Here is a 21801-nt window from a genome sequence, read left to right as displayed (position 1 = left end):
ATCTTTACATTCTCTCCTTGCATTGCCTGATGCCATGTCATTTATATTCAGAGTTTTCCCCATTCACTTAGGCCTTCAAGACTAGCTGCTAAACCCTCCCCGTTTTGTTATTTGGCAACAGTTACACCCCCTCCACTGCCCTCTTTGTGGTTCTGTATATATCTGGTTCTGTATATATCTGTAGTGTGAGAGCTGCTGGTCCAAACTTAATTGGGTTCATCAAAAGCAACATCATTCTGTATCAAGGCCATATATTGGGTAATCTCATATTTGTTCTAATACGCCTGTATTCTGTGATTCAAATCTTAGTCCTTCTTGAACAGCAAATATCCTCCTGGTTAAAGTACATACTCCTTGTGGTCCCCCTCAACTCTAGGATCAAGATCTGTGTCAATTGGTGTTGGATGTGGGACCAGGGACATGCAGTAACAACACTGTCCAGAGGACACTTCCACTTCAGTTACTACAAGGTGGAAGGTAGGTGTGGTCCCCACTGGGACAGAAGTTTCCTAGGGCTGCAGCATTCCTTGCCATCAATTCCTCGGCTAAGCCTCATGCTGAACTCAAGCGGTGGGGGTCTTCACACCTTCCTGAGGATTCGACCTGTCTTCCTCCAGTCCCTGTACCGGTCTCGCCGTGCTGGGTAAGCCAGTGGCTGAGAAAAGCCCGGGCGGTTCATCCAAGAGGAGCTGATGAAAAAGTCAAAGAACATAAAAGCCCTGATGGATCAGACTAAGGGAGATTTGACTAGTCCAGAATCCTCTTTCCCACAGTGGCCACTCACAGATGCCTCTGGGAAGTCCACAAGCAGGCAGGACTGCGACAGCTCTCCCTTGCTATTGCTCTCTAGCCACTGGTATTTGGGGATACACTGCCTCTGAACATGGAAGTTTTATTCTCATCTAAAATCATTAAGGACTGTAGATAGACCAGGCATTTAGCTAATCATTTATAAGAGCAAAAAGAAGGGCTCCACTCGATTAGACCAAAATTTTGTCTAGTCCAGTGTTCTGCTTCACACACTGGCCAATGACAAGCATCTGGGAAGTCGAAAAGCAGTGGGGCACAAGGACAGCAGCCCCCCTGTTGCTCTTGTTCCCTATATCCTGATATACAGTGGTTTACAAGCGGTACACAGTATATGTCTGCACTGGGGGTTCCTTGGTGTGTATTTTACCTCCAGATAACTGTACTACTGAGCTGTTTAATTCCCCAGTCATCTCACAGATCCTTTATCACAGATTAATCCCCCTTTGACATCCATTAGCTACCCTGCTGCATCCAGAACTTGATCATTTCTAAAGCTGGAGTTCTTATTCTTTCAGCTTTTTTAGTTTAGGCTGGTGGTTTACAGCAGGGTTTCCAACCCACATGAGTAACTGTGGATACCAGAACCGAGGTGAAGGTGGCTTGATAGTTCCAGGTTAATTTACACAGTGTGTGTCTGAATTGTGTTCGTGCGAAAGGTGTAAAAAGCATTTGGGAGGGGCTGCATGCCAGCAGAGGGGATGGCCCCATCCGCTGCAGGCAAGGGTCTCCTGTCATGCTTGCCCTGAGCCAATGTGGCCCCCAGACCCAAACAGCTTTCCCTCTCCTCCTGGTGTAAACAATACCGAACTCAGTGGACCGGTGATCATCTGACCCAGTATAAGTGACTTCCTGTGATCCTGTCCAGTGGACATGACCAGTACACTGGTCACCAGATGGACGATTAATAAATTTAATAAATAAATAAATAAAGCCACCCACCCATTCACAAAACACCACACACAGTGTACATGAGCAGCCCCACACACACAGAATCACCGCCCCATACATTTTTCTACGCTGGATTAGTCCCCTCTTACTTTCCAGTGAGATATTCAACTTACCTAGATGGCCAAAGATGGCCACATTGCTTCTTGGGTTTGGCTGCCTGCTTCTGATACTCCATCCAGCCGCTCACCAGCTCATGGATGATCATCAGATAAAGGAGGAAGATGAGGATGGCCGGATCCATTGGGGGCACTGCTGCGTCTGCTTCATCAGGCCCAGGGGACATGGATGCAGGAGAGCAAAAGGGAGGCCAGCCAGAAGAGGGGAAACAAATCTTGCTGGCTCTTCCCACTTTCTCTCACAAAAAGGAGGCGTGGGGAAGATGCTCGCAGAAACTGTGCTTTGCTGGCTGGGATCCTGCAGAATGAATTAACGTTGCAAGCGCACAAAGGCTGGTGCTTGCAACATGGAGCAGCGCTAATACAGCTGAACATCTCCCCCTCCGCCACCATCGCTCGAGCATCTGCAAGCTGGCTGTTATCCTCTCCCCGGTGCTGTTTTCTGCATCGCTGTGCAGAACCACGCATGCCTGCAAGACAAAGGGCTCCTTGCATGCTTCTTACACAAACAAGCCTGTCTCCAGATCAAACTCATTGCAAGAGCAGGAGTGAAAAGTCTGGTTGCCTCCTCCTTAGTTTATTTTATTTCCCAAACAAAAGTTTTCACAAATATTACAAGTATCGAACCATACAAAGAATTAGCAAATGATAAATCATGCACATTATATTTTCCAAGTAATTAAAAAAAAATTACCTGCTTGTCAGATACAAAGTGCAGTCTATACAGCCTCATAATACTCCTAATAAAGAATATGGATTGATGCTTTCTTGCACTTTATTAGGCCAGTACATCATTTAAAACCCCTTCATGGATCACTGCCTTGTTATGGCGAAGGGGCTTGCATAACTCAGTGAAGCCATAAGCTATGCCGTGCAGGGCCACCCAAGACGGACAGGTCATGGCGGAGAGTTCTGACAAAATGTGGTCCACTGGAGAAGGAAATGGCAACCCACTCCAGTATTCTTGCCAAGAAAACCCCATGGAACGTATCACAAGGCTAAAAGATATGACGCTGGAAGATGAGCCCCTCAGGTCGGAAGGTGTCCAATATACTACTGGGGAAGAGCAGAGGGAATTTCCAAGTAGCGCCAGAGAGAGTGAAGCAGCTGGGCCAAAGCCGAAAGGACACTCAGCTGTGGCTGTGTCTGGTGGTGAAAAGAAAATCTGATGCTGTAAAGAACAATATTGTTTAGGAACCTGGAATGTCAGATCAATGAATCAAGGTAAGCTGGAGGTGGTCAAACATGAGATGGCAGGATTGAACATCGACATCTTGGGAATCAGCGAACTAGAATGGACAAGCATGGGCGAATTTAATTCAGGTGACCATCATATCTACTACTGTGGGCAAGAATCCCGTAGAAGACATGGAGTAGCACTCATAGTCAACAAAAGGGTGGGAAAAGCAGTACTGGGGTACAATCTCAAAAACAATAGAATGATCTCAGTACGAATCCAAGGCAAACCATTCAACATCACAGTAATTCAAGTCTATGCCCCAACCACTGAGGCCGAAGAAGCTGAGGTTGATCGGTTCTATGAAGACCTACAACACCTTCTAGAACTAACACCAAAAAAAGATGTCCTCTTCATCATAGGGGATTGGAATGCTAAAGTAGGAAGTCAAGAAATCACCGGGATAACAGTCAAGCATGGCCCTGGTGTACAAAATGAAGCAGGACAAAGGCTAATAGGGTTTTGTCAAAAGAACATGCTGATCATAGCAAGCACTCTTTTCCAACAGCACAAGGGGCGACTCTACACATGGACATCACCAGATGGTCAATATCAAAATCAGACTGATTATGTCCTTTGCAGCCAAAGATGGAGAAGCTCTATACAGTCAGTAAAAACAAGACCTGGAGCTGACTGTGGCTCAGATCATGAGCTTCTTATCACAAAATTTCGGCTTAAATTGAAGAATATAGGGAAAACCACTAAACCATTTAGGTATGACCTAAATCATATCCCTTATGAATATACAGTGGAGGTGACACATAGATTTAAGGGATTAGACCTGATAGACAGAGTGCCTGAGGAACTATGGACAGAGGTCCGTAACATTGTTCAGGAGGCAGCAACTCAACCCATCCCAAAGAAAAAGAAATGCAAGAAAGCAAAGTGGCTGTCTGATGAGGTTTTACAAGTAGCTGAGGAAAGAAGGGAAGTGAAAAGCAAGGGAGAAAGGGGAAGATATAACTAGTTGAGCTATTTAAAATCCTAAAAGATGATGCTGTTAAAGTGCTGCACTCAATATGCCAGCAAATTTGGAACACTCAACAGTGGCCACAAGACTGGAAAAGGTCAGTTTACATTCCAATTCCAAAGAAGGGCAATGTCAAAGAGTGTTCAAACTACCGTACAATTGCGCTCATTTCACATGCCAGCAAGGTTATGCTCAAAATCCTACAAGCTAGGCTTCAGCAGTATGTGAACCGAGAACTACCGGAAGTACAAGCTGAGTTTCGAAGAGGCAGAGGAACTAGAGATCAAATCGCCAACATTCGCTGCATCATGGAGAAAGCAAGAGAATTCCAGAAAAACCTCTATTTCTGCTTCACTGACTATGCTAAAGCCTTTGATTGTGTGGATCACAACAAACTGTGGCAAATTCTTAAAGAGATGGGAGTACCAGACCACCTTACCTGTCTCCTGAGAAACCTGTATGAGGGTCAAGAAGCAACAGTAAGAACCAGACATGGAACAATCGATTGGTTCAACATTGGGAAAGGAGTACGACAAGGCTGCATATTGTCGCCCTGCTTATTTAACTTATATGCAGAGTACATCATGAGAAACGCCGGGTTGGATGAATCACAGGTCGGAATTAAGATTGCCAGAATTATCAACAACCTCTGATATGCAGACGATACCACCTTAATGGCAGAAAGCGAAGAGGATCTAGAGCCTCTTGTTGAGGGTATAAGTGGAGAGTGCAAAAGCTGGTTTGAAACTCAACATTAAAAAAACTAAGATCATGGCATCTGGCCCCATTACTTCCTGCCATATAGAAGGGGAAGAAATGGAAGCAGTGACAGATGTTATTTTCCTGGTCTCCAAGATCACCACAGACGGTGACTGTAGCCATGAAATTAAATGACGCTTGCTCCTTGGGAGGAAAGCTATGGCCAACCTAGACAGCATAGTAAGAAGCAGAGACATCACCTTGCCGACAAAGGTCCGCATAATCAAAACTATGGTTTTCCCAGTAGTAATGTATGGCTGTGAGAGCTGGACTGAGGAAGAACTGGACTAAGGAAGGCTGAGCGCCGAAGAATTGATGCTTTCGAACTGTGGTGCTGGAGAAGACTCTTACGAGTCCCCTGGCCTGCAAGGAGGTCAAATCAGTTCATCCTAAAGGAAATCAACCCTGACTGCTCATTGGAAGGACAGATACTGAAGCTGAAGCTCAAATATTTTGGCCACCTAATGCGAAGAGAAAAGTCACTGGAAAAGACCCTGATGCTGGGAAAGATTGATGGCAAAAGGAGAAGGGGACGGCAGAGGATGAGATGGCTAGATAGCATCACCGATGCAATGAATATGAACTTGAGTGCACTCCGGGAGAGAGCGGAGGACAGGAAGCCCTGGTGTGCTCTGGTCCATGGGGTCACGAAGAGTCGGACACGACTTAACGACTGAACAACAACAACAACATTTAAGAGGTCCATTTTTCAATGAAAGAACCGTATGACTGTGGTTGGCTCCTCCTTATAGTGCTTTCAGAGGCCAAAAATCCAGCAGAATTTTTCAGGATTCCAGATCAGGACTAACTGATAGATCTCTGGGTGTTTTACAGGAATTCGGCCAGGATTTGGGGCTCCCATTTTTTTAAAACAATAGCAGCAATAAAGTGGGCCCTCCCCACCACCCCACCCCCTTTTGTGCCTTAAATTATACTGCTGTGATGATGAAAGCTTGAGGTAACCAGGAGTGGATTTGGGACTATGAGCTCTGTCCAGTTCTGGTACTCAAAACAAATCCCTGGGCTCAGAATTCTTTAATTCTAAGTGCACCAGGCTGAACGTCAGGCTTCTAGTAAAAAAACCCCAAAGCAGATCCCACAAGCCCAAAGTTTGCTTACCCAGGCTTTCTCCAAATATCTTGGGTAGGAATATACGTATGACCTGAGTTGCTACAAGGAGAATTTCTACTTTTCCAGATTACATTCTCTGTCTCTTTCTCCCTTCCCACTCTCCCCATGTTTAGTACATGAATCTTCCAGTGTTTACTGCAGGTCTAACACTGAGCTGTGTCTACACACACCAGAGATACCTTAGCCTTATCTTTCACTGTTTAATAACAATATTCAGCGCTTACACAGCAGTGTTCCTTTATATGGCTTTCAGACACATTACCGTGAAATCCTTACAACCACTGATGGAGTGGAGTGGGAACACAGGGGAGCAGTGCTGGTCCAAGACTTTGGTTTAGACCAGATGTGGTGACATCTTCTGGAGGGCCAGGGTAATTGGCAGACTCTCCTTGCTCCTGCAAGTGAATGAGGTGTGATGAGGTCTTGAACATTTATTCTCATTTGTGAAAGGTTAGCATAGAGGAAGTCCAAGAATGAGGTAAATGATCAAGCTGAGGCTGGAAGAATATTTAGGGAGCTCTAGGCGGCTGCCTCCGAACTCAGAGGTGACTGCCTATCCAAAGCAGCATCCAAAGCTGCCTTGAGAGAGCATGTTTATCATTCATTCATTCATTCAGTCATTCATTCATTCCATTTTTATACCACCCAATAGCAAAAGCTCTCTGGGCGGTTCACAAAAATTAAAACCACAAGGTGCAGCATAAAACAATATAAAATATGAAAGCTTAAAACCACAATATAACAGTTGTTGTTGTTTATTCGTTCAGTCGCTTCTGACTCTTTGTGACTTCATGGACCAGCCCACGCCAGAGCTTCCTGTCGGCCGTCGCCACCCCCAGCTCCCCCAAGGTTGAGTCCGTCACCTCCAGAATATCATCCATCCATCTTGCCCTTGGTCGGCCCCTCTTCCTTTTGCCTTCCACTTTCCCTAGCATCAGCATCTTCTCTAGGGTATCCTGTCTTCTCATGATGTGGCCAAAGTATTATTTATTTATTTATTTATTGCATTTATATCCCGCCTTTTTTCCTCCAAGGAACTCAAGGCAGCGTACATGATCCTCCTCCTTCCTCCATTTTATCCTCACAACTTCAGTTTTTCAGTACTTCAGTTTTGCCTTTAATATCATTCCCTCAAGTGAGCAGTCTGGCTTTATTTCCTGGAGTATGGACTGGTTTGATCTTCTTGCAGTCCAAGGCACTCTCAGAATTTTCCTCCGGCACCACAGTTCAAAAGCATCGATCTTCCTTCGCTCAGCCTTCCTTATGGTCCAGCTCTCACAGCCATAGGTTACTGCGGGGAATACCACTGCTTGAACTATGCGGACCTTTGTTGTCAGTGTGATGTCTCTGCTCGTCACTATTTTATCAAGATTTGTCATTGCTGTCCTCCCAAGAAGTAAACGTATTCTGATTTCCTGGCTGCAGTCAGCGTCTGCAGTAATCTTTGCGCCTAGAAAGACAAAGTCTGTCACTGCCCCCACGTTTTCTCCCTCTATTTGCCAGTTATCAATCCAGCTGGTTGCCATAATCTTGGTGTTTTTTTTTGAGGTTTAACTGCAACCCAGCTTTTGCACTTTCTTCTTTCACCTTCGTCATGGGGTTCCTCAGCTCCTCCTCGCTTTCAGCCATCAAAGTGGTATCATCTGCATATCTGAGATTGTTAATGTTTCTTCCAGCGATTTTAACTCTTGAGATCAACCATACACCACCCTAAAGTCCTTCCTGGGAAGGGGGCAAGCAAAGTTTCCATCATCTCTATACAAATTTCACAACAGTAACACATGTAGTACAATTTCTAATGCTCTGCAGTCCTAGTTTCAAGTGTACAAAGAGAGAGAGAGAGAGAGACTCAAATGCTAATTTAGCAATGTGCAGGTTCATATTTATTTATTTGATTTATACCCCACCTTTCTACCACAGAAATTATGCTCAAGGCCTTTATAGGTAGGTTCGGCAGAGAGCCGTAGCTCCTTATTGTGTGACAAATGTACTTTTGTCTCTCTGTCATGTACAAAATGGCATCGAGACACAATGAGGCCAAGAAAATGGAATGCTGATTGTTCAGAAGTTCCACCCACTGTCTAAACATTCTGGTGCTATGGGAGGTAACTGTTTACTTCAGCAGCTCCTGCCAACTTCCCTGTCCACGGCCCTGCTCCACACAACGGAGGCCATTCTAGCATGAGGAGACAGGTATTGAGAGCTGTCAGTCCATTAAGGACATCTTAGTTGATTAATCACATGGGTTTTAATCTAGTAAAATAGTAGATTATGTCTTCATACATTTCCATGCTTCCTTCACACAGCGCATAGTTAAAGTACAGAATTTGCTTTTACAAGATGCAGCGATGGTCACCAACTGGGATGGCTTTAAAATGGGGGTTAGACAAATTCCTGGAGGAGAAGGTTATCAAAGGCTACTAGTCCTGATGGCTATGTGCTCCCTCCAGTACCAGAGGCAGTGAGCCTATGTACGCCAGTTGCTGGGGAAACTGATGGCTGCTAAGGAGGTCGGAGAAATCTGCAACAGATACAAATGAGTTTAGCTTTCTATGAATCCCACGTGTGGATGCCAGAGCAGACCGGCTTTTTTCATGTTGCATGGACTTGTGGACTCATTTTTAACTTGTGAGGGGGTGCAAAAAGGTAAAGGTGTCCCCAACCAGTCATGTCCGACTCTAGGGTGCGGTGCTCATCCCCGTTTCTAAGCCGAAGAACCAGTGCTGTCCGAAGACGCTTCCGTGGTCATGTGGCCGGCATGACTAAACACCGAGGTGCACGGAACGCTGTTACCTTTCCCGCCGAGGCAGTACCTATTTATCTACTTGCAATTTCTTGCTTTCGAACTGCTAGGTTGGCAGAAGCTGGGACTGAAGACGGGAGCTCACTCCGTCACGCAGCACTCGGGTCTCGAACTGCTGACCTGCCGACCTTCCAGTCTGCAATTCAGCGTCTTAACCACTAAGCCACCACTAATGCATAATAGTGGAAGTGTGCATTGACACTAATGCACATTGATGCTAATGCACACTTGCCCAGGTGGAACGAAATTCTCGTACGTGCCTAAAAAAAAAAATCCAATGTTGTCAATGAGCAGATAATGCAATGAAATATGCCTGACAATCTGCAAAACACGGATGTAATGGATTCAACAAAATCTGTACACCTCTAACGGCTGTCAGTGGCTACTAGTCATTATGGCTGTATAGTACTTCCATCACTGGAGGCAGCATGCTTCTCAAAACCTGTTGCTGGGGAAGATGAGCCATAGTGTCCTGCTTGTGGGCAGCTGTTTGGCGACTGTGGGGTCAGAACGTTGGACTAGATAGGCCTTTGGCCCGATCCAGCAGGGCTTTTCTTATGTTCTTATAAGATTCAAACAATATTTTTGAAGGAAAATTAATAATACACACTTCCTTTGTTTTAGGCAGTGCATGTATATGATGGCACATGCCATCAGACAAGAGCCACTCCCTCTGGTGTGAGGCAATGGGGGAAGGCCACCTCTAACATGGTGTCTTATCATCTGCAATTTTCAGAAGTTCTTGTATTAAAAGCAATGTTAAAAACACTCACATACACAATGTGTTGCCCCCTGAGTCAACTAAAAAGAGTTCTCACTGACTCATCTGACTGACCAAATCAATTAAGGGTTCCAGCCCAAGCAATAAGTAATTTTCTGGCCACTGACTGAGTTTACTGGGTAAGAGGGGTCGTAGTCCTGCACCTCTCAGACCAAGATGACAACTCATATGCTGATCACAATACAAGACAGATGACCAGCTTGCCAAGTGGTTACATGTGCACAACGGTTTGGAGGGAAAATCCACTTGGAACTGTGTATGTTTTGTTTTTAAAAAACACCTTCACTTGGAAATATTTTATTCCACTTGGTACGTTTGCTTGTTTTTAATTCTACATGGTGGATTGGATCCAGACTTGGTCATATTTAGAGTTGACCCACTGAAAACAAGGGGACAAGTTAGTCACGATTTCAATGGGTCTACTCTAAGTATGACTAAGTCTGGATCCAACCTGGATGTTGTAGTCGTGAGTGCCATTCACTGGATTGTAGCCAAACGTTTTTCTCTGTCTCCCAGCTGTGTCCACTTCCGTAAACAGGGTAACAGGGACAAAGATGTATAAAGAAAGTCTGTCAAAAGCTGCCCAGAGAAAAATGCCCACTGCCACTATGGAGTGCAGTCCAGCACAGATCATTAAGAAGCCACGAAAGAAGACGCGCACCCGGCGCCGACGTGTGAAATCTCAACGCTCCCGGCAGCGGCCAGCCAATGGCCAGCTTAAAGTGCAAGGCAGGAGCTGTTCTGTTCAAGCTTTTGTTTTCAAGAGGTAAACAGGCACATCTCAGTTGCTTCTGCCCAGCCCAGTGCTATAATCAAGGGTTAAGAATTCCAAGAGCAGATCTTCTCCAGTTCTGCAGTTGGAATAACCGATCCCAGTTATTAGGGGAAATGGCACTTGTTTGCATGGATGACCAAGTGCAGCTAGGTTTTATTCTGGGTGTACTGTATACTGTAGTTTTAAGCTTTTATATTTGATAAAACCACAAATTAAAATTGTGGTTTTAATTTGTACGAACTGCCCAGAGAGCTTTGGTTATAGGGCAGTATAGAAATGTAATAAATAAATAACGAAATAATGAAATAAATTGCCAGGGTGCTTGGTCAGAATTTGGAACGAAATTCTGTAGCGATGCCCAGGTCAAAGTCCAGGGGGAAAAATCCAGATAGCACTGTTAGCTGAAACTGTCCAGCTGCACTTGGATAGAATCATAGGGTTGGAAGGGGCCTACAAGACCATCGAGTCCAACCCCTTGCTCAATACAGGAATCCAAGTCAGAGCATCCCCAACAAGTGGCTGTCCAGCTTCATCCTGAATGCCTCCAGTGTGGGAGAGCCCACCACCTCCCTGGGTAACTGGTTCCATTGTTGTACTGCTCTAACAGTCAGGAGGGTTTTCCTGATGTTTATCTGGAATCTGGATTCCTGTCACTTCAGCCCATTATTCCATGTCCTGCACTCTGGGATGATCAGGAAGAGATCCTGGCCTTCCTCTCTGTGACAACCTTTCAAGTCCTTGAAGAGCACTATCCTGTCTCCCCTCAGCCTTCTCTTCTCAAGGCTAAACATGCCCAGTTCTTTCAGTCTCTTCTCATAGGGCTTTGCTCCGAGTCCCCTGATCATCTTCATTGCCCTCCTCTGAACCCTCTCCAGTTTGTCTGCATCGTTCTGCAAGTGTGGCGCCCAGAAATGGACACAGTACTCCAGATGAGGCCTAACCAGTGCTGAGTAGAGGGGATACTTACTATTTATTTAGTTCTTCAGAGAGTTTGAAGTCCTTTTCATATATTATCTCGGTAATCTTCACAACAACCCTATAAGGTATTATTATCTGGAACACACTCAAAGGGCAGCACATGAAGCAGGAACATCAACCAAACAGAAGTTCAGTAAGTGGCAGGAAATAAGTTTAAAATAAAGCTGTGCAGGGACTCCTTGACCCACTTTGGAGGTCGATTCAGAGCTCCCAAATCAACCTGACCTGCCTGAGCCCTCTCCGGTGCCAGGATGACCCACTGTCTTCGGCTTCGAGATCCAGACAGCCGAAGCGCACCACCCCCACCCTGCCCAGCTGCGCAAGCCCCACTCCTGCCCACCTCTTGCCCGGCCATGCAAGCCCCCTGCTCTTCCCTACCTGGACCCGTGGGGAGCACCCACAGCTGTGGCCATCTTGGAGGGAGTCGCCATTTCCTTTAAAATGCCTCCTTCTCCTCGTAATTAAATGTTGCGTACATTGCGGCTGTAAAGGGGCCATCTACGCAACGTTACAGGCATAATAGGTTTCCCCTATAGAATCACGGAATTAGAAAGGACCTTGGAGATCAACTAGTTGAGCCCCTGCTCAGCGCAGAATTTGCAACTGCAGTATTCTGACAGATAGCCATCCAACCTCTGCTGAAATACCTCCAGTGAAGAAGAGTCCACCAATTCCGCCGGAAGAGTCTGCTCCTCCATTGGACAGCTCTTACCATGAGGAAGTTTCTCCAGATGTCTGAATGAAGAGGCATTTGCTGTGTTGGGATGTATACAACTGGGATCCCTGAATTTGCCTCTTGTACCTGTTGAACTTCTGTATTATCTCTGTATATTGCAATTGCAGTGTTTCCAAACTCTCTTTGAAGGCAGCCCCCAGACGCTCGCAAACATGCCATAGACCACAGACCTGGGTTATATAGCATTGTTACAAGTGCCTGGCTGCAGCGCAATTGTCTTCATTTCATGTCTAGTACAAGTGATACCCATAAGGTTTCATTTCGTTTGGCTTGCACAGAATCCCGCCTCTGAGCCAAGAGAGACTGAAAACTTGCTACTGTGGCTTGAAAACCACAAGCATTCCTTCAAAGACAGCCAGATCGGTGAGTGGGAATAGCCATTCAGATAATGTACTTGAAGGGCAGGGAACAAAACGTCATTCATTATTATCATAGGGTAGGGATGTCAGAGAAATACGCTATGGAACCAAATGAGTCAGATTTTTAGGACTCCAACACATAGATGCCACAGCGGACCAGCTTTTCCCATCAGGCAGATTCCACAGACTTGCAAACCATTTTTTTTTAACCTTTGGGGATGCTGTGCAAATTTCATCGTAGAAAAATATGCTCCCCCGCAGCTGAAAATGCAATTTCCCCCATAGGCTAAGGCATGAAAATGCGCATTTTGGGGAGATTTAAATGTTTTGGGGGATGTTTTTGCTTGTGTGAATTTGTGCAAATTCAGAAACTAAAAAAAATCCAATTCCATTGATGACAATGGAACAAAAGTCACCTGAAAATCCACAAAAACAGAGGGATCAGATTTTTCACAATCCATACATCCCCATTCAGGGGGGGACTCCACAACCCTCTGGAGAGTCTTTTCAGGGGGTGCAGAGGGTGAGGAGGGGAAGGGAAACAGTGGTTACACAAAGCTGGCTTCTATTCATGGATAGAACGCTATGATTTCAAGGGAACCATGACAGTTTAACAGGTTTGACGCTGGTTTAGATTTGTAATACTGATGCTATTCTCCTCATTGCTTTCTGCATACTTTCCTTTGCTTTCAAAACACAGGGCCAGCCAAAGAGTTCTGGGGTGACAGCTGGAGAGAGAAAGGGGAAAATGAAGCATTCTGAAAAACCCAGGGATTTTAGTAGTGTGAGAGAAAACCAAAGGTAACACAATCCTGAGAAAACTGACAAATTTCTAATGTTGCCAATCAGATGAAAACAGGCTCTGCCAAAAGAATTAGCTGATGGCCAATCCTTGCAAAGTCTAGCATTTCTTTTCACGTTTGTGATGAATAAGATGCTTACGATGAGGATTAGAAATGCGATTCGCTAGAGTAGCATGCAGCATCCCTCTTGTGAGTGTCATGCTGAGATCTTTCAATGAAAACAAGATGTTTAAGGCCATTTTTAAAGCAAAAAACTCCAGTCAGATCTGCAAAGCCAGTTTGACCTTTTTCAGTTCTTGACATTGACTGGGTTCGCACGATCACTGCAGCCCACCATGGCTTATTTAGTGGGTTGCGATGTGCACCAGGATGTGCTGGGCAGCTTTTGAATATTCAAGCTGCAACCATGGCTTGTTGTGTCATCCAAACCCAGTGAGGGTGGGTTGCTGGAGTGGTTAACACACCACCCGGAACCCACGGGCTGCTTTAGGGTTTGGGGTGGTTTGTTAACCGTGCTGATAATCCACCCCCACCAGGTTTGGATGACACAACAAGCTGAGGTCGTGGCTTTACTAGCCAAAATGGCTGCCTGCATGCGCCTCAGCCCACTGTGGTGTAAATAAAGGTGCAAACTTATCCCTTCCACCCTCGATGATCTAAGCCTCCAAACTCAGAGGTTGACAATCATCAAATACAGAGTGGGAGGCAAAAGCTGCCTACTCGTCCTCCCGTCCTGCATTTTAGCTAGCCGGACTTTTTTGCCTGTCTAGCTAGGACACTTCGGAGTGGGAGGGAAAGAGGCTGGAGAGGCCTCGAGATAACGCATATCCCGGCCTCTCTAGTCCCTTCCCTGCCCACCCGAACACCCCTTTTACCCCCTTTCCAAGGTCGCTTTTGGGACCTCGGGGAGGCAGCCAGCACAGTTCTCACCAGCTGTGAGCGGGAGGGGAAGTGGAGTGGGGATTCCCAGACCTGAAGTCAGAGCGCTGTCTCTGACCTCCGATCTGGGAATCCAAAGTATCCTATGGCTGCCCCAGATGCTGCCTAGGGGCCATAGGATTGATGTCTGAGCCACAGTGAGCTGCTTAACTGACAAACTGGCATGAGTTTGGGCATGAGTTTTTAAAAACCCTCTCAAGCCAGAGATGGGGAAATTGTTTTTCTGTCAAGGGTCACATTCACTTGGGGGGAGATGGCATGCCAGAGGTGGGCAGGGCCAAAGCCAGCAGTGGGCAGGGCTACCTCTTTTCTTCCTCTTTCTACCATCCCTTTCTCTCCCCTTGCTCCCCTCCCGCCCAGGGAGTTGGCAGGAAAAGCTCAAATTATTAATTTGCAGATGACTTTTGAAATTAGTCGACGGGCAGCATGAAATCAGGCTGAGAGCCATTAAGTTGCCAATCCCGGCCTTAGAGAAAAGAGTGCATGTTGATACATGCATGTGTTGCAGGAGATGCCATCTTGGGCATATGTTGTGGACTCCCAACTCCATCAGACCCAGTCAGCATGGCCAAAGTTTAAGAATGTTGGGAGTTGTAGTCCAAAACATCTCGAGGGCAACACGTTGGGGAAAGCTGATTTTAGAAGAGGCATTCCGTTCGGTGCGTGAGAGAAAGGGGAATTCGGCCTGGCTCAAAACGATAAAGGCAAATTCCATCCCCCCAAAATGTTCCTCTTACCAGGAAATGTGCTGTTTAGATGTTCTTTATTTCTCTTATGGAGGAGAATTTGATTCGAAAGGGGGAGAAACAGAACTTCAACAGGCAGGCAGGCAGGCAGTTGCCATTTTTGTTTTCTTGCATTTGGGGAAAATTATATGCCTTTCTCCTGGCACTCGCTGCTGCCTTTATAGGGGACAGCAGGTGAATATCTAGGGGGTGGGTGGGGAGGGGGGCAGTGATGGGAGGGGGGATGGCAATGTGGCAGCAATGGTGGGAAGGCGTCCACATGTGCGCGCTTCCACCTCCAGCAGTGGGAGAGCTTGCGCCATCCCAGAGAATGGCAACAGAGCACAGATCAGAGATTCTGTGTTTTGTTGCCCAGGCAACCAGACAAAGCTATCCGCTTTTACTTCCTTGTTGGATGTGCCCTTGGGCACCATCATTAGCCAGCAGAAACATCCAAACAGTCAGGAATTCACTTACAGATATAAAGGTTGGCCTGACGGATTCTCTGAAACCTTCCTGCTCAAATTATAACCCCAAACATGGAGGATTTGGGGTAGAATCAACCAAAGTACATAATACTGGGCCGGATGGACAAATAGTTTAGACAGAACTACCAGTTCCAACTATTTCTATGTCAGCGCCAAATGACGCGAGGCATTTAAATAACCAACTTCTTTAAGACAGCTATGCCCATCCACCAAAGTTGGCTATGATTTCCCCACGTCCGGCCTTCCACCCAGAGGCTAAGAGACCCCTGGGGACGGGTGTTTTAATCAGGAAAACAACAGGGAGAAAGTGTTAAACACCCCCTCCTCCAATGCTGCTGCTTCAGCTATCATCACAGCCCTCCATGACTACTTTTCAGCTTTTAAAAACACACAGGGATATCTGGTTTACAGACCTCCTGCACCGCTTGTCCCACTTCTAACACCACGTGTCGTTTGCCGAACCATGGCAAAAGTTCTCCTCAAAATCTGTAGATAAGGTTCATTCATCGTGCCTGAATGCAACAGTTTGGCCTCTTGGAAGTGTTTTCCACGTCCTGCCCCTGAAACACTTTTCCAACACCTTTGACGCAAAATGCCAGTGAAAATATGACCACCCAGAACAGCTAGGGAACTCAACTGGACGACAGTGCCATAATGAGATTCCCTACTTGAAATGGCTACCTACCTAAAATCAATTAATTCTTTGTCTCCTGTATTGTCTGGACAGAAGGTTGGAAAACCCCAGCTCTATGGAGAAGAGGCAATATCAGGCAGTCTCCGAGTACCAGTTTATATATCCAGGTAAAACAAAGCATAACACATCCAGATCCTCAAATCTTGTTTTTCCACCACTCAAACAGTTACACCCCACTCTCCCTCCTTATTTAGAGCCTTATATATACTTTATAGCAGGGTTGACCCAAGACATTTTGCTGCTTGAGCCAAAGATGGCACGCATACACCCTACTCCAATGTGCAGAAATGAACTGGACCGGCAATTGAACCTTACTTCAGCCCTTAGAACAGGGCAGGTCCTCCAACTCCCCTGAGAGCAGCTTAGGGGGCACACAGCATGGCTTACCACTCTGTTCTCTAACAGAGGAGAACAGCTGTAGGGCTTAGGACGAAGAGCATGGAATTTTCTGCTGGTGGCACCGCCACGTCTTCCGAAGCCAGAGGCAGCTGCCTTGTCCCTCAGGGGTGGGGAACCTGCGGCTCTCCAAAATTTGTTGGGACTTAACTCTCATCAGTGTGTCCTTCCTATCTATCAATCTATCTATCTATCTATCTATCTATCTATCTATCCATCCATCCATCCATCCATCCATCCATCCTGCCATTTTTCCTCCTTAAGGAACCCAAGGTGGTGTACATAGCCCTCTTCCTCCTCCATTTTATCCTCACGACAACAACCCTGCGAGGTGGATTGGGCTGAGAGTCTGTGACTGGCCCAAAGTCACCCAGTGAGCTTCCATGGCTGAGTGGGGACTAGAACCTGGAACTCCCAACTCCCAGTCCAACGGTAAGAGATGATGGGAGTCGGAATCGCACAACATCAGGATAGCTGCAGAATTCCCAGCACTGCTCTTCTGAGTGGCAGAACTGGCTCTGCCCTGTGTAAGCAGACATCCCTGTTCATTTCAAGGAAGGAAGCAGTATCAAGCACACAGCTCAATACCCGATGTAGACCTTTTCCTGTTTATATACCACCCCTCTCTCTCAGGATCCAGCACAGACCATCTTCTGAGAGATTCATCTTGGTTTTTTTGTTTTTGCTTTTATTATGTACTTTGCCCTGACAGCTTCAGTTATAGGGCGCCTCATACACGGAATGAATAAATAAATATCCTGCCAAGTTGGTGCCCACTGCTTGCGGGCCCCCGAATTCTGGAACCAACTTGTTTGATTTCATTGGTTACAGATCTGTTCTTCCACCTCGCCCCTCAACCCCCTTTCCAGTGTCTTTTTTTTTCTTCTGAAAAGTTTCATTGGTGTTTTTATTGTATAGGTTTATGTGTTTTTTTAATTATTTCTAAATTATCATTCATCAAATGCACCACAGTGCTTACAAATTTAAAATACTGCAATCAAAACAATTAAGGCAACTCTTCATCAACAACAAACAGACAGAGAGAGAAGCCAGCAAAATAGCTGTTTTAATTTTTCTTTTCTTAAAAGAAGATTAAGGCCCTCTCTCTGAGGGCCAAACCAGACATGGCATGGGAGACCTGTGGTCAGTCAGGATCATCCAAATCTCTCTCTCTCTCTCTCTCTCACACACACACACACACTAGCAGCCAACCATGGTAAGGAAGATTTGGATTGGGGCCATGATATAGACCCAAACATAGGGTTGGAAGGGGCGTAAAAGACCATCGGGTCCAACCCCCTGCTCCATGCAGGAAGCCTGATTCCCAGGTGGTCTCCCATCCAAGTACTAACCAGGGCTGACCCTGCTTAGCTCCCGAGATCAAGCACATCCAGCCGTTATTACCATTTTCCTAATCTGAATTCCCGCAAACACACACACACACACACACACACAACTAAAATCCAGTGTTGGGCAAATAGCGGGTGTGTGAGTGTGTTGGGGGAGGGATTCAGATCAGGAAAATGCCCATGGCCCCAATCCAAATCACTGCCCCTCATGGGTGGCTGTTGGATCAAGGAGTCTGGCTCAGTCATGCCGTTTCTGATATCCGGACTTTCTGTGGATGGTGCTTGTTGTGTTTATGGATCTGTGTTCACCTTTTCTCAGGAAGGGCCATTCTCCATTGCACCAAGGAAAGTGTGAAGCAACAGCTGCGTTCCATCTATGTGAGAAACGCAGGCCAGAAGTCAGTGAAGCCAACCCACCCATCGGTTCAGATACCTCAATGCCACTGGGAGATAAGCAAGGCCCAAAGGTACAGCCATGGGCCTGCCAACGCAGCCTCATCCCTCTCCATTGGCTATGCTGGCTAGGGCTGATGGGAACTGCAGTCCAACATTTGGAGGGCTACATGTTTCTCACTTCTGCCCTACTGTAACTAAGCTTATTATTATTATATTTATTGCATTTATATCCCACCTTTTTTCCTCTCGCAAGGAACCCAAGGTGGCTTACATTATCCTATTATACATTACATTATTATTATTACATTTATATCCCACCTTTCTTCCATCGTGGAACTCAAGGTGGCTGCACGTGGCTCCCAGGTGGTCTCCCCTCCAAGCACTGGCCAGACCCAGACCTGCTTAGCCTCAGCACAGTGGCTGCCTCATGTGCCTTCAGACCATGCCCTGGGACATGTTGTTATAGCTGGTCAGGCAAAACGACCCACAACCCATGTCTATAAATACCTGTGATTGATGAATAAATAGGATATACAGGGCTCGAAGCAGGAATGGGATAGGGAACCGGATTGTCCCATTTTGCCTAATCAATGGATTGCCACTTTGGCGTCCATACGGCTGCGTCTTATTCCGCAAAAACATTTGTTTCATGTCTGTCGGATGCTGCAACGTCTCTTTAATAAGGGATTGTCTAATTTGGCTAATTGCTGGTGGTGCAATGCAGCTAATGCTTCTTTTAAATCTATGTTTTGGGCATGTCCAGTAGTTGCTTCTTTGAGGGAGGAGCTTACTATACAGATAAATGGGCCTATGTGTGCACACTCCAGTGAACATAAACTCTGCTCGCCTGGCTAATGCGTGAATTTTATTCTAGACATCAATCATATGGAGCAGGCCTATGTGTATCTGTTTGTATACATGTTGATCCCATTCAAACATTACATGGTGATCTGCTTTCCGCCCCACCAGTCTCATTGGCCATCAGCCTCCACCACTTATTTCCCAATACATTTCTGCTCAAGATGTTCACACTTCTAGACCCACCATCCATTAGTCATCTAAAGGCATCCTGCTCCCTTACACTTCTCTGCCTTTTCTCCCATCCTGTCCCTTATACTTGGAACTACCCTGCACCTCCTGAACATCTACAGCCAAGGGCTGTATCTCAGTGGTAGAGTACATGTTTTGTATTCAAAAATGTCCCAGGCAGTCCCTGGTATCGGCAGCTGGAAATAGTGAGGCTAGAGGCTGGGAGCAGAGAGAAACAGCAAGATCAAGGGGAGAGAAAGAGCAAGGCTAGGGGCTAGGAAGGGAGAAAGAAAAAGCTAGGAATGGGGAAGGGAGAGAAATAGTGAGGAAAGGGATTGGGAAAGAGAAATAGCAAAGCTAGAAGCTGGGAGTGGAGATAGAAAGAGCAAGGAAAGGAGAAAGGTCTGTGTAGACAGAATAAGATTGGGCAGGCCAAGAAGCAACTCTTTCCATTTCCCCCTCCCTCCTAGTCTATTTCTCTCCCCCGACCTCATAACCTGACTAGCTAGGCCCCCATGACAGCCCTTATGTGACTAGCCACATTATCCCTGGGAGCCGTTTTGTGGTGGCATCCACAACTGTTTCTCAAGATTCCAAAATGTGCCCACAGGTCCAGAAAGGTTGGGGACCCGTGGAGTAGACAATAGACCAATGTTTCCATCATATCCCTCCTTACCCCTTGCACAAACCTTTAGTACCCATAGCCTACTGCACCGTTGGGGAACATATGGCCCTCCAGATTATTGCTGGACTGCAACTCCCATCATCCCTTACTACTGGCTAAGTTGGCTAGGGCTGATAGGAATTGCAGTCCAACCTTTGGAGAGCTACGTGTTTCCCACCCCTGCCATATTGTAATTAAACTGATGTTGCTATTGCTGGTTGGGCAAAACTACCCACAACCCATATCTATAAATACCAGTGATTGATGAATAAATAGGATATACAGGGTTCGAAGCAGGAATGGAATAGGGAACTGGATTGTCCCATTTTGCCTAATCAATGGATTGTCACTTTGGCATCTATACAGCTGCATCTTATTCAGCAAAAACATTTGTTTCATGTCTGTTGGATGCTGCAATGTGTCTTTAATAAGGGATTGCCTAATTTGGCTAATTGCTGGCAGTGCAATGCAGCTAATGCTTCTCTTAAACATATGCTTTGGCAATGTCCAGTAGTCACTTCTTTCTGGGAGGAGGAGATTATACAGATAAATTTTGTACTGGAAGAGTCTTTAATATTCACTGATACACCTGCTCTTCTAAATTATCTACCTGCTTCTTGGAAATTAATGAATGGTCAGCGTAAATGGATTCTCCGACCCTTTTGACAGCTAAAAGACTGATATTCCAACATTGGAAGGATGAACATTCACCTCCTCTGATGGATAGCTGCGGACTGAGGACCTTACAACGCTTTCCATATTTGAACAGAAAGCACTGTACCACCTTCGAATGGTTGCTTACTTGGATATCTGGTCCGCTTTTGTTGAAGGTTATGTATAATTGCTAGAAAGTTGTAATCTCATATATATATATATATGCATTTAATATGTTGGGATTTTGAGAAAGGATTACTAGCAGCTGTCTGCCAGTGCATTTTCTCGTCTTTTCTTTACCCCTAGGAGAAATCCCAATGCTGAAGCCAAATGCCCAGTTGGTAGTGAGTTCCTGAGAAGCATAAACCCAAACAGCCTACTGGATGGACTTACAAGCCTGACGTACAAAATCAATAAGTTGGTGCTTGTTAACGAAAAACAACCGGTGCTCTCTGAAACCCCACCCTCCAACCCAGCAGTAAATCAGTACACTCCCCAGCAACTGCATCAGCCAGCCCCCCAAAACACAACCCCCCCAGCAGAAGCCTTTCAGAGTTCAAGCAATTGTACTGCAAGGAAAGGAAGCAAAGAAGAGCAGAGTGGAGATGAGGGAGGCAGCCCCAACCAGCTCCAACAAGGAGTCGCTAGGAACGGACTTACAGTGTCACCCACTTGTTTCAGAAATTCCTCAAGACTGAGGCCTGTGTCGGCAAAGGATCCCTACGAGAAAGCTCTGAATCAGATGTTTGGTGAACAGAACCGAAACGGGGAGACTCCCAAGAAAGAAGGTGCTCCCAAGGGCGTGCCAAGCATCAACATGAGCAGCAAAGCTGCCATCACTCAAACCAGGAGTGCCATTATTGTCCCAACCATCAGCCAGTGCTCATCCAGTGAAGACCTAAATAAGGAGGCACTCCGCATTGCTTGCTCAAACACCACCCCATCTTTAGCCGAGGCAAAACAGCGGATACCTCCTTACATAACCTTTTGCCAACCTGTGCTGAGAGAGGAGAATCAGGACAGAACCCATACGCACCATTCCCGTGAGGAAAAGGAACAGGCGGACTCCTTTGCCATCCCAGGGAGCGGAAGGTACAAGCCCTCAAGTACGGACACCCGGTAGGCCTCAGGCACAGGAATCTCCCTTCCGCTGTCGTCTCCAGCTCCACAAGGAAGAGGCTATGATCGGGGGTTTCTTTATATTTCGCAAGGACCAGGCGTGTGAAAGACTCCATCGGAAAGCTTATTTCATAAAGCTATT

General features: G+C 46.2%; 1 protein-coding gene across 14 annotated transcripts in view; it reads right to left on the bottom strand.

Moving 5' to 3' along the window:
• The window catches only part of NELFB (negative elongation factor complex member B), a 48799-nt gene that overhangs the window by 6443 nt on the left and 20555 nt on the right, over window positions 1-21801 (bottom strand). For 7 of the 14 annotated variants that reach the window (XR_014785891.1, XR_014785892.1, XR_014785895.1 and 4 more), the window contains exon 14: window positions 1-21801. This exon is cut by the window's left edge. The gene's annotated coding sequence lies outside the window, so the exon portion shown is untranslated. The other 7 variants (XR_014785897.1, XR_014785901.1, XR_014785893.1 and 4 more) reach the window with 7 other exon arrangements.

Source organism: Heloderma suspectum, chromosome 14, assembly GCF_057233095.1.
Source record: "Heloderma suspectum isolate Gila_16-S chromosome 14, 16-S_ref, whole genome shotgun sequence".
In the NCBI taxonomy this organism is placed as follows: Eukaryota; Metazoa; Chordata; class Lepidosauria; order Squamata; family Helodermatidae; genus Heloderma; species Heloderma suspectum.
The sequence above is the reverse complement of the archived record's forward strand: the minus strand, read 5'-3'. Positions and strand labels throughout refer to the sequence as shown.